This window comes from Musca autumnalis, unplaced genomic scaffold, assembly GCF_047663935.1.
Source record: "Musca autumnalis isolate F117 unplaced genomic scaffold, ASM4766393v1 scaffold_1, whole genome shotgun sequence".
NCBI lineage: Eukaryota > Metazoa > Arthropoda > Insecta > Diptera > Muscidae > Musca > Musca autumnalis.
Window position 1 is genome coordinate 88,081,970 of NW_027411644.1, and position 16,373 is coordinate 88,098,342.

General features: G+C 35.8%; 1 long non-coding RNA gene across 1 annotated transcript; it reads right to left on the reverse strand.

Annotated features, from left to right (window-relative positions):
- Window positions 1–2,089: 2,089 nt before the first annotated feature.
- LOC141390666 (uncharacterized) lies at window positions 2,090–2,873 on the reverse strand. Its single transcript, XR_012409437.1, has 3 exons — window positions 2,739–2,873; window positions 2,354–2,673; window positions 2,090–2,301 (listed from the first exon to the last, which is right to left on the reverse strand). It is a non-coding gene; the product is annotated as an uncharacterized lncRNA (long non-coding RNA).
- Between the last annotated feature and the right edge of the window lie 13,500 nt (window positions 2,874–16,373).

Sequence of the window (16,373 nt, forward strand, 5' to 3'; positions counted from 1 at the left end):
TGTTCCTTTACTTTTGAAAATGGTTAAACCGGCAAAAGTGGTAAAAGTTGTAAACTGCTCCCATATGAATTGTATGGTGTCTGAAGTAAAGGAACGCTTTTCGAGTAAAAAGTGGTAAAACTTGAAGATTCTTGCACGTAAAGGAACAGAGCTATATATTGTACATTATTTCTTTGTTGTTATATTTAAAGTACTGATATTAGTTTATAAATGAAAACAAAATATTGTATTTAAGGCCCTCCCTCCCGAAAAAAAAAAAACAAACATAAAATATTAAATAAATAATGCTAAATAAGTTCTAGACATAATCAATTATTATTTGAAATAGATAATGTTATGTCATATAGTTATAAATAATAAAAAGCCAAATCAAACAACATTTAATAAAAAATAATAAATAATACTATAAAATAGTAAATATCGAATAAGGTCAAATGTGACCAAACCAAAAATGAGGATATTGAAAATGAAACGAATTGATGAAAAATAAAATGGAAACAAAATATTAATTCAATAACAAACAATGGGTGTTTTATTTAACAATAAATTGTTTTATTAACATTGGGTATTAACTTAACCGGATTTAATAAACCCACTGGGTTTCCAATGTCAATTCCATAGCGCAAACGTCAAATAAATCCTCATAAAGAAGATTATCCCGGCAAAAAGTTCTAATGCAAACGCCGTGTAAGGTAATGTCACGCACATTACCATTTACAATTTTTTATAAATACCCAGCAAAAAATTGGAAGTGGTGCAACGTAGAGTTATGATTTCACTACATGACGCACGGAGTTATGAAAAATGCACTACTTTCGATACATTTTAGAAGCACTTGCTTAAAGATCCCTGCAAGCAAGCCAGTTTGATTCCTTCAAGCTGCGATATATTCTATAAGTCCCGGACCACACTAAATTGATTTCATTGAAAAAGTTTCATGAAATTATGCGTCCCTAGATCGAGTTCCATAGTAGAGTAATATATACAGGTGATGCAAATCGATTTCAATCGCAAAACGGGTCAAAAACGACTGTGGGTGTGATGCATGTACTTTTTCCGATTTCGAATTGTTTTCGATATCGGTTTCATATTCCATTGCGTTCTATGGAAAACTTGATTAAAACAACGTGTGATGCACTGTTTAAACTAAACTTCCATATAGGCCAATTTAAATAAGAACACAAATTTATTTTAATTATTATTAAATTTTGCCGTCGCCAAGACAAAAAAGTGTTTTTTACTTCTATTTTTCTTCTTTCAACAGCAGATTAGGGATCACTAGTCTGTTTTTTGTTTGTGGGAATTTTATGAAATTGAAACAACGTGGAATTTGAAATTCGATGCGGTTCCCATCAAATCTAAAAACAATTCACTCGTTTTGGGCAAATCGTTTTCATTGGAAATCGATTCGAAATTCATCACATACCTGTAAAAAGTGTTTTTTATTTCTATTTTTCTTCCTTCAATTGCAGATTAGGGATCACCAGTCCGTTCTTTGTTTGTGGGAATTTAATGAAATTGAAACAACGTGGAATTGAAATTCGATGCGGATCCCATAACATCTAAAAACAATTCACTCGTTTTGGGGAAATCGTTTTCATTGCAAATCGATTCGAAATTCATCACATACCTGATTATAAATTGCTGTGGTGGGGAACTCGACCTAAGATCACCTAATTTCATGAAATGTTTGCAATGAAATGACTCTAGTATGGATCGGGACTAATAGCACGGTTACATTAGAGTTTTTGCCGGTTATATGCCATTTAGATATGATATCATTAGCCGGATTTAGCCCATTATCAGGGGCCTAATTATGTGAGTCGATATCGAGTTTTTTCGAACCGAGTACCCAAAGTTGGTATGATAACATTCGGTATGGAGTAAAATTATCGAGTTATCGATCAATTTTCTGCGAGACATTTCTCGTTGCTACATTACCAATCGTAAACAAGCAAAAGGAAAGAAAATGCAAGAAAAGTAATGTGCAAATTGAATCTTGCTTTCGTTTATGCAAAATACAGATAAATTAGTTAATAAATGTGAAGATTTCTGAACAAAGTAAGAATAATAATAAGTCGTGCGCCGCACCGCCATATTTGGAACGTATAGCCAAAATTGTATATTCATGATCGCAAATCTATAGTCATGTAAATAAAATTTGATGAAAATAACATTTTCTATAAACAAAACTTACTATCATAGAGTTAAGGCTGTGATAGCCTTTTCTGTTAAAGAACATATGCTCATTTTCCGTTGGTTTTTGTAGGCCAAAATGGGTTCCGTCAACACATCCAATTACTAATATAATTTTGTTAATTATTGCATGATATATTAAATATTATATACGAACCTCCAGGAATTCCATATTTGGTATAAAATGATTCCTTACATATAGTAGATTGCTCTGGAGAAAATCGTATATGTTGTGGGCATAGTTTTCGCTCCATTTCATTTACAACATGTTTAACAATTTTTGATGTAACACTCTGACACAGACCTAAAATTAAATCATTCCCTATAGTATATTGGAAACCGCCACTTCCCAAAAGGGACAACGTTGCTGCCAACTGCAAAATTGGGGGGACAGATTTTGAACTTTGGCACGAAAATTCCAAACAAGAAAGTACATAACGGAAAGCCTCTTTTGTCAGCCTGAATCTCTGTAGAAATCTGCGAAGAAATATAATATACATTTTAAATTGATCAATTTATGATTTATACTTTAAAACACATACGCAGCTTCCGGTAAAGATAAAGGTTCACTGTGTGAACGAATTTGTTTACGAATTAAATTAATGTTGTCATCTTCTTCGTCAGAAGAAGATAACAAGAATAACACAGATGGATCCATTTTATTATTTTATGTTCATTTCTTAAAAAAATTGCGCCAACCAAGAATGTTTCTAATAATTCTGCCAAAACAACCGTACGTTTATTAAGGTAGATGCATTATCAATATGTCACAACAATTTAAAAAAGGATTTCCAAGCATTAATAATGTTCTTATTTTCTTACCACAACTTTATTCCGAAAATATTATTCAAAGTATTTTTCAAAAAATTTCACAAAAATTTACATTTTTTCATTCATAATAATGCTTTTTTCGTTTTTGTTTTGAAATAAATACTTTTTCGGCATCTACCTATAATTATGTTCCTTAAAGAAAATTTAGGCTTTCACAGTTCGATTACCGGTTTTCACAGTTCGATTACCGGTTACTATCGAAAAAATCGATAACAATGCTTAAACGTTTTCGATCGAGACTTATAATGCCGTTTCTTTATCGTGTCGAAAACAAATTCACGAGTAATTTCTCGATCGAATCGACTCACATAATTAGGCCCCAGGTTTTATTTGCTAAATCCGGCCAAAATCTACCAGATTTGCCATACAAAAATAAATCCTCGTATTGAGTGGATTTGTTTTAAATCCGGCATAAATCCTCGTATACAACTCTGTTTTTGGCAACATGTTGCTAGAAAATACAAAAAGTTGCAAGATGACATAAGAAAAAAGGTAGATGCATCCGTGAATTTCTACAACAAAAATAATTTAAAATGTCAAAATTTGTAAACAAGGCGAAAAAATTAACTTTGCTTTGATATACAAAGTTAATTTTAATCAACCAAGACTAATATTTACGATGTCTAAACGATAAAATAATTCTTTATTTGCTCATTAGTTAGCATTAGTAGCATAATGTGCTAACATTCTCAATATTAAACAATAAATTTTTAATTTGCCGTATGTTTTTTGAGACGAATTCAATTTACAACAACTTCTTTTGACGTTTCAAAAATGGTCAAATGGGCTGATGCATCTACCTTGGTAATTGTGGTATGAGCAAAAATCAGCTGACTGCCATTTAAATCCTCCAAAGGTATATCTAAATGCAATGAGATTTGTACTGGATTTATTAAATCCACTTGAGGATTTATGGCTAGTCTAAATGAGCTATTAACCCACTTCATGAGGATTTATTTGACGTTTGCGCTATGGAATTGACATTTGAAACCCAACCCCACTGGGTTAATCCAGTTATGTTTAACCGGCAACGGCAAATGTACTGTACACTTGTACTGATTCAACTGCATCCGCGGGTGCAAACTTTTTGCTGGGTATGAATTCACTTATGAATTTTACAAGAGAGCGCGCAGCTAGGATGCACTCTATTTTGCTTCCACAGCACACAGCTAGGATGCACTCCGTTTTCGATCCAAATCACAGCTTTTGATGTAGTCGTTTGGAATGAATTTAAAGGCACTCTTCGGATTGTGTTTTTAATCAATCTAAAGATGCAGTAAAAATGCAAGCTATTGCGAAATATCCCAGAATAAATAAAATGCATTTATTATTTGTGTAAAACAAGAATACAAAGATGTTTATTATATAATCTCAAATTAAAATAAGTTTCTATTAAATTCAATCACAATTGAGTGTACTTCCTCCGTTCTCCATTTAATCCAAGCACAACTGATTTTGCTTCGTCATCCTAAAGGGTTTTTATGTTGTCTTCCCATGACTACTCCAACTCCACTCCATTAAAAAAGTCCGTCCCGTAAATTACCACAAAAATGTTCACAACTTTAGTTTGTATTTTTTTATTTTACAACAAATTCTTCGAAATATATTCACGCTTGTTTCTCTTTTGAAGAAATTATGTCGGCAGCGACGGGTAGGGATCAACCAACTGTTTTTTTTTTTTTGTAGGGATCTCTAATGCTACTGCTTATATAATGTATCGAACGGAGTGCATTTTTCATAACTCTGTAGGACTACATCGGAAGATGTTGTGAAATCATAATGGCCCCGGCACATACGATCCGTTGTGTCACGCGTTAGAAACAACAACCACATGACAAATGTGTAAGTGATGCCAAGTTTGTTCTTGAAGTTTTCATGTGGTTGTTGTAACGTGTCACACAACGGACCGTATGTGCCGGGGCCATAACTCCAATTGCACAACTTCCAATTGTTTTTGCTGGGTTCAAAGGCAATACTAAGCCGATAATTCTTATGGCCCCGGCACATACGGTACGTTGTGCGTCGCGTTACAACAACCACATGAAAACTTCAAGAACAAACTTGGCATCACTTACATTTTTTTCATGTGGTTGTTGTTTTTAACGCGTGACGCAACGCACAACGTACCGTATGTGCCGGGGCCATTATAGAAATAAAAAAAAATTTAATAAATACATATGTAGTATATGTTTACTATTAATTTTTCATCACAAAAGTTTTTAATTTAAATGTATGCATTGTTGTTTATTTGCCGGCGGAGAAAATAAAATGAAAGAAAATGCAGAAAAAACTGCGAAGAACAAAAAAAACAAAACAGAATTTGGGAGTATAGGGGTGTGTGTACCCCCTCTTATTCCTCTCTACTCCCTCTTCCATAAACTCAATTTTCTTTCCCATTCACTTTGAACGTCTAAACACCGACATACATTTCAGAGAATAAAAGTTTTCGTACTCTCTCTAAAAAACCCTGCGTTAAACATGACAGGACAGCTGACATCGTGTACCGATTGTCAAAACTTGCCTGTGTGACGTGGGCGTCCCGACAACTGCAAAAACAGTTATAAAATTATGAAAGAAAATCACCGATTTCTTTATGTTTTCCGTTCACATATTTTGCTATTGTTCATTTTATTTTGTTTTCAATACATTTCAAATATTAACTCACCTATTTTTACAAAAAATTTCAATAATTTGTTACTCCTACTGTCTGTGAAAAAACGATGGACAGTTGGGAGACAAACGACAAATTTATATATGTGTTTTAAATCAGAGTTGTATTTGAACACAAATTGTCTGGTGTAAACGCCTAGTTACCCCCAAACGAAAAAAATCGAATGCAAACAAGTAAGAAAAGCGTTAAGTTCGGCCGGGCCGAACTTTTTATACCCTCCACCACAAATTTCAGCCATTTCGGTGGATTAATGTGACCACAACCTTCAAAAAACCGAAATTCGGAAGGTACCGGGCCGAACTTTTTATACCCTACACCACAAATTTCAGCCATTTCGGTGGATTAATGTGACCACAACCTTCAAAAAACCGAAATTCGGAAGGTACCGTTCTATGGGGGCTATATGATGGCGTGCACCAATACCTACCAATTTGTGGGGGAAAGTTTTATAAGCCTAAAGAAGACTAAATACCAAATTTCAGTCATCTCGGTGTGATAATGAGGATAAAACCTTCATAATATCAAAAATCGGGAGATATCGTATTATGGGGGCTATATCAACACGTGGACCTATATAAACATTTTATGGTAGAAATTTTTCTTAGCCTCTGGAAATACAAATACAAAGTTACAACCGATTATTTGGTCAAATGGGTCTGATACATTCAAAATATATTAAAATGACGCGTACTTTATAAGGGGCCTTATGTGGGGGCTATACCAAAACGTGGACCTATATAACCCAACTTTGGTAGGAATGTTTTCTGGCCTCTGAAGACAAAAAGTACCAAATTACAACCAATTCGGTGGTCAAATGGGTCTAATACATGCAAAATATATTAAAATGACGCGTACTTTATATGGTGCCTTATATGGGGGCTATACCAAAACGTGGACCTATATAACCCAACTTTGATAGGAATGTTTTTTGGCCTCTGGAGACACAAAGTACCAAATTACAACCAATTCGGTGGTAAAATGGGACAAATATCTTAAAAATTTCTTAAAACGACGACGCGTCACGCGTCATTTTGTATGGGGGCTATACGAAAGCGTGGACCTACATAGCCCGCTTTCAATACCAAAAGTCCTACGTACATATAATATATTTTCCCAAAGTTTCATAAACCTACGTCAATTCGTTCGGACGCTAGAGTGATTTCCACAGACGGACGGACATGGCTATATCGATGTAGAATTGCACGCTGATCAAGTATATATATACTTTGTGGGGTCTACAATGATTATTTCGAGTAGTTACAAACGTAGTGACAAACTTAATATACCCCCATCCAATGGTGGAGGGTATAAAAACTCGTTTGATGTAAACGTATCCTATAAACGGCTGTTTGACCCAAGATCTATTTAACAGGTCACGTAAGTAGCACAAATACAACTCTGTTTTAGCCAAAAATTCTTCAATGTGTCAAAATGTTTGTTTACATTTTCATACAATTTATTCACAATAACAAAAAAATGACAGATTGAAACCAATCAGCTGGTCGTTTTACGCCACCTTATTATTTCATCATGGTTTGACCGCTTTTCATTATGAACTTCGTTCCCGTACTTTTTTGGTCTGTTCCAGTACTGCAAGAATCTACCAATTTTTACTATTTTTGTCGATAACATAAAGGAAGAAATGTAAGTCCCAATTTACATTAGGCGAGTTTACTTGCGGCAATTGTCAGTTTGTGGGCGAGAGAGGGTGTTGAGAGGCAAAGGGTTACCATATACCTCACCTCTCTCTCCATCAAACTGACAATTGCCGCAAGTAAACTCGCCTAATGTAAATTGGGACTTATTGTAGTAAAAAATAGTAGCTTCTAGCAGGTTCTGGAACAGAGCATTTAATAGTATAACTCGTAAAACAGAGAACTGAAAAAAATTGTTCTCGCACAAAAGTTTTTTGAAATAGTTCGCGAACGGAAAAATGGAAAATATGTCAAAAAAATAAAAACTGGAACAAATGCCAAAATCGGCGTACCAGCCAATCAGACGCCGGCAACTATGTTACTGTTTTTTACACGCTCAAATTTGTCGAGTAAAAAGTTTTTAAAGAGAGCGTAATTCAGCGCCATTTTTGTTTAAAGAGAAGAAAACATTTTACAACTTGTTTGTGTACGGGAACGGTTTTTCGGGTAAAATGTGTAAAAGTCGTAAAAATTGTAAAAACTTTTTAGTTCTGGAATAAAGCTATCCAGCAAAAAAGTTTGGAAGTAGTGCAATGTAGAGTTATGATTTCAATATATCTTTCGATGCAGTCCACACGGAGTTATGAAAAATGCACTCCGCTCGATACATTTTGAAGCACTCGCTTATAGATCCCTAGCCAAGCAAGCCAATTTTTTGATCCCTACAGTCGCAGTCTTTTTTTCTGAACTCATGAAAGAGTGTCTAAAATTATAAGAATTTGTTTAAAAGAAATAAAGATATAAAAACTAAAGATGCTGTAATTCACGAGACGCAAATTATTTTTGAAGTGGAGTTAGTTTTTTTGGAAATCTGAACTAGAGTTGGAGGAACAATGAAAAACCATTTGGATGATGCAATATCAGTTGCGGTGTCACAAAAAGCAGAGCAAAGGAAGTAAACTCAGTTATGATCAAATTTAATGGAGAGTTTTTATAATTTGTATTATGCCAAGTTTACACTTGCGCTCCAAAATCCACTGGATTTCACGAAATCCTGAAATACACCCCGGTGTTTACACTTATTTTTTGTTGATTTCAAACATATCACAATGATGAAGGTAGATGTATATGCGCAGCTGATAAATTGAATTAATCATCAAAATTATACGACAATATAGAACTTTACAACTTTATTTGGAAAATAATCGTAAAATTATCTATATATGGTATTAATTGTGTATAGTACTAACAAATGAAAAAAAAAGATTTTATCGTTAAGATATCATAATAATAAATTTTGATAGATGAAAGTTGTGCTCAGACCGTGCACAATATTAGTACTTGCAGTAGTTCTCCCGTTTAGTGCTAAAAACGCGTTCCCGTACTTCGAAATCTAGCAAGACTTGCTCTTCTCTTTAAATAAAAATAGCGCCGAATAACACCCTCTTCTCCAGTTTCCTGCCATACAATTTTGGCCTAGTAGTAGAAACTAGCAGCAAGCATGTTCATTCTGGAGTTTTTGCAATTTCCGTCATTTTCCCGTTCCCGTATTTTTTAAGAAATTTGTATGGGGAAGCAATTTTTGACAATTGGCTCTTTTTTCTAACATTACCATTAAAAAGTACGGAAACACAATGAAAAATAGCATTGTAACAATTTAATTTAATATTTTTTTCACATTTTTACAAATTTTGATACTACAATTGTTTGTGGCAGCAATTGACCATCTACCTTATTTATTGTGATACGTGAAAAGTGTTGCAACTTTTGGTACTTTTTTAGGCAAAAACAGGGTTGTATATCATGTGTACTGTGATTTCGATGTTGATTTCGCTGAAATCACGAAATGAGATGATTTCATTTTTGTATGCGAAATCATGATAAATTTTGCTTGATTCACGAAACGCCTTCGAAATCACGAAACGACGCCGAATGTAAACCAAGCGTTAGTGTAATAAAGTTGATATTCTTATTTACACGAACAAGCAATGTATTTTATATTTTGGGATATTTGCAATGGCTTGCATTTTATTTTTTTTTTTTTTTTTAGTTTAAAGTGGTCACCCTGCGTTGGAGTGAATACTCCTTTGGTGTTTTTTTGGCCGCTATATCGCCACAACAAGCAAAAAACTATTTAAAGTTTAAATTCAATCTTATTCAGGAACTTTGTTAAAACAGGGGTTTTTTCAATTCCATATCTGCTAATGACCCCCACTCTGGATCTTGAATTTTGAATGAGCGGATGTATGCTCCTTTCTTGTGAAAACTTCTGACATTGAAATAGTATATGATCAAAATTTTCTTCCAAATGGCATTCTTCGCATAATGCTGAAGGGGCTGCTTTCATTCTTTCAAGTAGACTGCATTTAAATTCAATCCAAAACACTACATCAAAGGCTGTGATTTGGATCGAAAATGGAGTGCATCCTAGCTGTGTGCCGTGAAAGCAAAATGGAGTGCATCCTAGCTGCGCGCTCTCTTGTAAAATTCATAGGTGAATTCATAGGAAAAGATGTACTCCAGCGGCAATTGTTCTAGTGATTTAACTGCATCCGCGGATGCAAACTTTTTGCTGGGCATGGTTGCTCATTAAAGAAATAGCTTTGTTCCAAAACTAAAACAGTTTTTACGACTTTTACACATTTTACCCGAAAAACCGTTACCGTACACAAAAAAGTTGTAAAATGTTCACTTCTCTTTAAAATAGTAACGTGGCCGACTTTGACATTTGTTCCAGTTTTTTTGATGTATTTCCCATTTGTCCGTGCCCGAACTATTTCAAAAAACTTTTGTGTGAGAAAACATTTTTTACAGTTCTCTCTTTTACGAGTTTTACTAGCTGTGTTCCTTTACTTACCTGAGGTTACCATTTTAACCATTTGTTACCATTTTTAACCTGCAAAGCTTTCCTTAACCCCGAAAAGTGGCAAAACTGGAAGCAATTTTTAAGAGAGTGAGAGGGGAGAGAGAGCGAAAATGGCTTTCTCTTCTACCACAGGCTACCAGCCATGGTACAATTACTTAAGTAGAAACATCGGCGAATTGCTACAACAAAGCAACTTTTTTTGTAATGTAAACTGGCAAAATTTTCGCCGAATGGTTTCTTGTTGTCTCTTTTTATCACTTGTGTTTGTACAGTGAAGTGAACACATGCTATCTCTTACTTAGGTCGCCATCAGACCATCTGCTTTTTCCCATGTATAAATCAGCTGTTCTGTATATTAGTATACCCAAAGTGACAACATACATGTAAAAAAACAGATTGTCTGATGGCGGCCTTACCGAATCATATGGTTGTTTGTTTTGGTTTTTCATAGCGAATTCCTAGTTTTTTGACGTTTTAGATTCGATCAGCTGGGCTGAGGCATCTACCTAAGTAATTAGGTCTGTCTGGTTACTTTCCCAGCAAGAATTGTCCAGCAAGAACTTTCTCAGAGAGTAAGGGGTTTTTATTCTCTTTTGCTAGAAAATTTTAAAAAGAAAACAGACACCTTCCCAGCAAAAACCAGCAAGCAATCAGCTGACTTGCCAAAACAGAACAATTTGTCCGCCAACAAAGGAAGCAAGCACGTTGTATTTTATTAAAAATAAAAAAGAAAATGAAACAAAAAAGTATTTTTCCACTTTACAAATTTGTTCTCCATAAAACAATACAATTAGACTATGTTATTTCCACAATTAAATTTTTTTTAATGTTCACAAACATAAATCAACAAAAAACTAAAAACGGCTGATTGATTGTTTTCAGGAAGAAGAAGAGCTTGCAGTGCTTGCTAGAAGAAATTTGTCCAGCAAGAATTTGCAAGCTCTCAGTGAAAGAACTGTCAAAATGTCTCTCTCGAATCGCTCTCTTTTGCTGGTTTTTTGTGTTAACAGACGACTTCCAGCAACAATTGGTACAAATTGTTACAAATTTTAGGGTAACCAGACACAGCTATATCTGTCAGAACAAAAAAAAAAAAAAAAAAAAAAAAAACAGCTGTTACAGATGTTGCCACATATCAAACATTTAATATTTTTATCAATTACCAAGTATTTTTAAAGTGTATTGTTGATAAAAAAGTGTTTTTCGTTTTAGTAATATTAACTTAATTTAAAATAAAGTAGTGTTTTATAAAAAAATTACGAATTTAGTTATTGCAAAATTATTTTTAAATAAAATAACGATATGGCAATACAAATTATATTTTCAAGGGTTCACAAAATGCGGCACTATTTTCAATTTTCCAACTTGTGAACTCTTCTTCACTTTTTTCGCTCCTCCCTTGCCATTTGTGATAGGTCGAGAAGTGAGAAGTGAACTGCAACTCACTCGTGAGAATCTCCCTACGTGAGTATTCATGATCGCTATGATATTCAATAGAATTGACATTTGAAACCCAATAATGGGTTTGTTAAATCCGGTTATATATAAACGTACTATTCGCTGATTACAAGAAGTTACTGAATTTGTACAAATTTATACATAATGTTGAGTAAACGGACACACCTATTATTAAAGACATTTACAAGAAAATCTGAATTAGTAAAATGTTTATATTACTTTTGAATGAGGTATTATATAATTATAGCACATAGCAATAATAAGAGGACATCTTATGCTTTCCTTTTACAACCTAATCATCGATCCATTATAGTTGGCGTTGTGGACATATCAAGATCATCGGGTTTGGGATATCATGAAAATATGAACAATATGGCCGACTTCCGTATCGTCAGTATCTTTAAAAATGACTGAAAATCTGCGAAGTATTATGTTTCTTAACGCCGTTGTAAAACTGCGAAGCTACGTGTTTCAAAACGTCAAAAAATACGCATTTTCAACGCAGGTAAAAAGCAAACAGGTATCATATTTATTTCTGATACATTTACCCTCATTATTATAAGTCTTCTTTTGTTATAGTTTGGATATACCGAACAGATTTATAGCGTTCCGGTTAAAGTTAAAAGTGATGATTGAATTTCAAGGAGGAGCTTCTTGCCATTAACTTTCAATGTGAAAATTATATTCTTAATTCCTCCAAATTAGTTTATTTTGCATTTTCAAATCCATCAGATAGTAAAAGAAGAATTCTCTGAACCACGTACAACGTCCTCCGGGGTTGCTATGAGAAGTCTTGCCCATTTTCTTATCCTGGTAAGAGAACTTAACCAGTTTGGTGGAACAAGGAGTTAGCCAAACGTAGGAAAAATAGACGGAAAGCTTATAATAAAGCTAATAACACTAAGGTCGATACCGATTGTGATCTCTATAGAGAGAGTTTTAACAGGTATAAAAGCGAAATCAGGAAGGCTAAGAGACATTCGTGGATCAGCTTCAGTGAGTCTATAGAGGGTGTTAATGCAGCAGCGAGGTTCTGTAAGGTGATTTCAAAGGATCCAAACCCCATTGGGAGCATCAAACGGGAAGACGGCACCGGTATAATTGTTAATAAATAAATAAAAACTTTCATAAGCCAAGACCTTATAACCAATTCACAACATGCTTACATTAAAGGGAAATCGGCAGAAACAGCGCTACATAGTGCCGTAGGGTACATAGAGAAGAATTTGGATGAATCGAATTTCACTCTGGCTGCCTTTCTGGATACATCTATTCTGCTCTAGAATTACTGGGTGTCCCCTCTATTCTAATAAACTGGATTGATAGATAGCATGCTTAGAAGCAGACTTATCAATTCTAATATTGGGGAGAGCTCTATTAGGAGATCTGTCACCAGGGGCACACCTCAAGGGGGAGTCTTATCCCCCTTGCTCTGGCTACTGGTGATAAATGGGATACTCAAGGAATTCGACAATCTAGGGACAAAGGTAGTTGCTTATGCGGATGATGTGGTAATCCTGATTAGCGGGAAATTTTTAACCACATTATCTGATTTATTGCAAAGGGCACTTGCTAAACTCTCGCGCTGGGCTCACAACAATGGACTGGGGGTGAATCCGGCTAAGACAGAGCTGGTGCTCTTTACTAGAAAAAGAAAGATCAGCGAGTTCGTACCTCCAACACTAGATGGAGTGCAGTTGAATTTCTCTACAGAGGCGAAATACCTGGGTGTGATTCTTGACCATCAGCTTAGATGGAAAAGGAACACAGAGGAGCGCACTAAAAGGGGTCTAATTGCACTCTATTCTTGCAAGAACTCGATAGGTAAGAGCTGGGGTCTGAGACCAAATGTCGTACATTGGTTGTTCTTGACAGTGGTATGCCCCATTTTGACCTATGGGTGTCTTGTCTGGTGGCAGGCCCTGAACAGTAAGTCAAATCTGTCTAGATTAGCTAGTGTGCAAAGATCTGCTTCAGTTCTTATTACGGGGGCAATGAAGAGCACCCCTCAAGCAGCACTGAGTGCAATACTGAACATCCAGCCTCTGGATGTTTCTGTTCAGTATCTAGCATCCCGTAGTTCCTTGAGGCTCAAGGAGCTTAATCTATGGCGTTCTTCAGGGTCTGGACATGCTAGCATTTTACATCTTAGCAGTCAGATCGAACTACGTGACGGAGGGTCTGTAACAGACTACATCTCCCCTTCGCTGGACTTTCATGCAGCGGAGGTCTATATCCCCGACAGAAGTGAATGGGAGCATGGCAGGCCACTACCCGATAGCCTCTCCATCTTTACTGATGGCTCTAAGATTGTCGAAGGTACTGGTGCGGGGGTGTACTGCGAGGAGCTGAACGTTAAACGCTCTTACAAGCTTAATACGAATTGCAGTGTTTTTCAAGCGGAGGTCTTCGCAGTATTGAAGGCCTTAGAATTAATAGTAGGACTGACGGACGAAACAGGCAGGGCAGTTACGATCTACGTAGATAGTCAGGCCGCCCTTAAGGCGCTAAGGTCTTACACTATTAAATCTAGGATTGTTCAAAACTGTAGGTCCTTATTAAAAACATGTAATTTACGCGTTAGGCTATGTTGGGTGCCAGGGCACTGTAATGTTGAGGGAAACGAGATTGTGGACGAACTAGCAAGACGTGGTCCCAGTCCTCTAACCTCAATCTGGCCGGCAATCTCGAGGCGTAGAACTGCGTCCCTTTTTGAAGTCGGAGATCAGGATCGCCACAGGAGTCATAACTGGCCACTGTGGCATTAGATCTATGACATGCAAGTGGGACGGCAACAGCATTGAGTACTGTAGGCTATGTGTGGGTGAGGAGGAAACGGAGACAATTGAGCACCTTCTATGTAAATGTCCTAGACTAATTGCCAAAAGGCATTTACTTTTTGGTGTACATGTGATTGAATCTCTTTCCTACTTCTCCTCTGTCAACCCAATGCCCTCCCCACATAGCGGTGTAGGGTATAAAAAACAAAAGTAGTTCGTTACGTATATGGAGCAACCCCCTGTTTTTGTAAAAAAAAATTTTTTGTTCTTACACGAATTGTCAAATTTTGTAGATCGATTTACTCGCCTTAGCGCATATGTCGAACGCTGATTTTTTGAATATAGACGAAAGAACAAAAAATAGTTACAAAAACAGGGGGTAAATCGGATTGTTGATATTTCACCTTATATGGTATCATGCATGGCACAATTACCCAGGCAGTGGCATCGTAAAATTTTGAATATGTTATGTCAAAACTTTCTTTATGTTGTTGGGCAAATTACAACAAAAATAATTTTGTTATAAAGGGATTTGACTTTTCATATTCGATCTGCTGGTGTGATACCACTACCTGGTAGTTCTGCCACGGTATCATGGTAGAACAATTAAAGGTAACAGCAATATCCAGCTGACTGAACTGGGCTGTAATGTTAGTGTCAAATTCCATACGACATTTTATATATTTATTTCTATGTTCGATGTATATTAGGGATGTATATTTTTTTGAAGAACAACTTTATTCATCAGAAAAAAACTATTTCCCATAAAGACTTCTTCATATCATTCTTCATTGCTATCCTCCAGGTCCGAACGACGTGCCGCACACTAAAACACCACTTATAGAGGCGGTCAAATATTTGTTAATATGTGTGGTATTTTCCCAGCCAACAATTTTTTCCGAGGGCTCTGATTTCCGATTTTTATCCGAAATTTTCTGAATATTTTTTAGATATTTGTCGATTTCTCTAATATTTTTCTAGAAATTGTACCGATTTTCTAAAACTTTTTTTTAAGAATCTCTGCACATTTTCTGAAGAACCTTAAGAATCTCGTTCCGGCAGGGGTTTATAGCTTTTAGGCCATTATTGTACTGTTGTAATAGGCCCGCGAGGACAACCTCCTGGAAAAAACTTTCAAAACTATCCGAGACATGTGCTTAAACTGCATTTGTGCAAAAAATTTGGTGGGTGAGGTAAACAAAAGGGTATACCGGGAAGAAATACTACGAGGGTCAAATTATTTGATTGGTTCAATAGTTATCGTACCGACCATTTTAACGAAAACATTTCAACTTTTATGGAGGAGATACCCGAAGAAGCGGATCTTCGAACTAAATTTAACGTTGAAGAAAATTTTACGAAGTGCAAAGTTTGGACCAAATCGGTTGATTCGTTCGAGAGTTATAGTGTGCCCTTGGCAGCCAGACAGACGTCCGACAGGGTTAAATCGACTCAAAATTTTCTGAAACGTATTTCGTCCAAACATACTTGGGGTCTAGAACCAGATGACCTCTTGCAGACTTCTATTGACACGTAAAAACTGTCCTCTACAGACATAGGAAGACATCTTGTGGACCTCTTGCGGTCTTAAAGAGGGCGTCTATGGAAGACCTCAAGGGCCTAATTATGACATTCGATTCGATAGAGTATTTGCTCGAGAATGAAAAAATAAAACTATGAAAACCTAATCGCGCCACCAACCGTACATTTACAAAGGTAGCGATTTGTTACAACCAGCGAACGAAAAATACTTTAAATAACATTTCCAATCGTTTCGTTTCGTATTTTCCATCGGGACAATACAAAACGGAACATATCCCATGCTGGCCGAGTTCGCTGTTTAGTTTCGTTTTGTTTACATTCGTGAGTGCGAACATAACGATAAGCGAAAAGTACTCAAATCCACAAGAACAGGTAGAAAACTAAAGCTGTGTTCC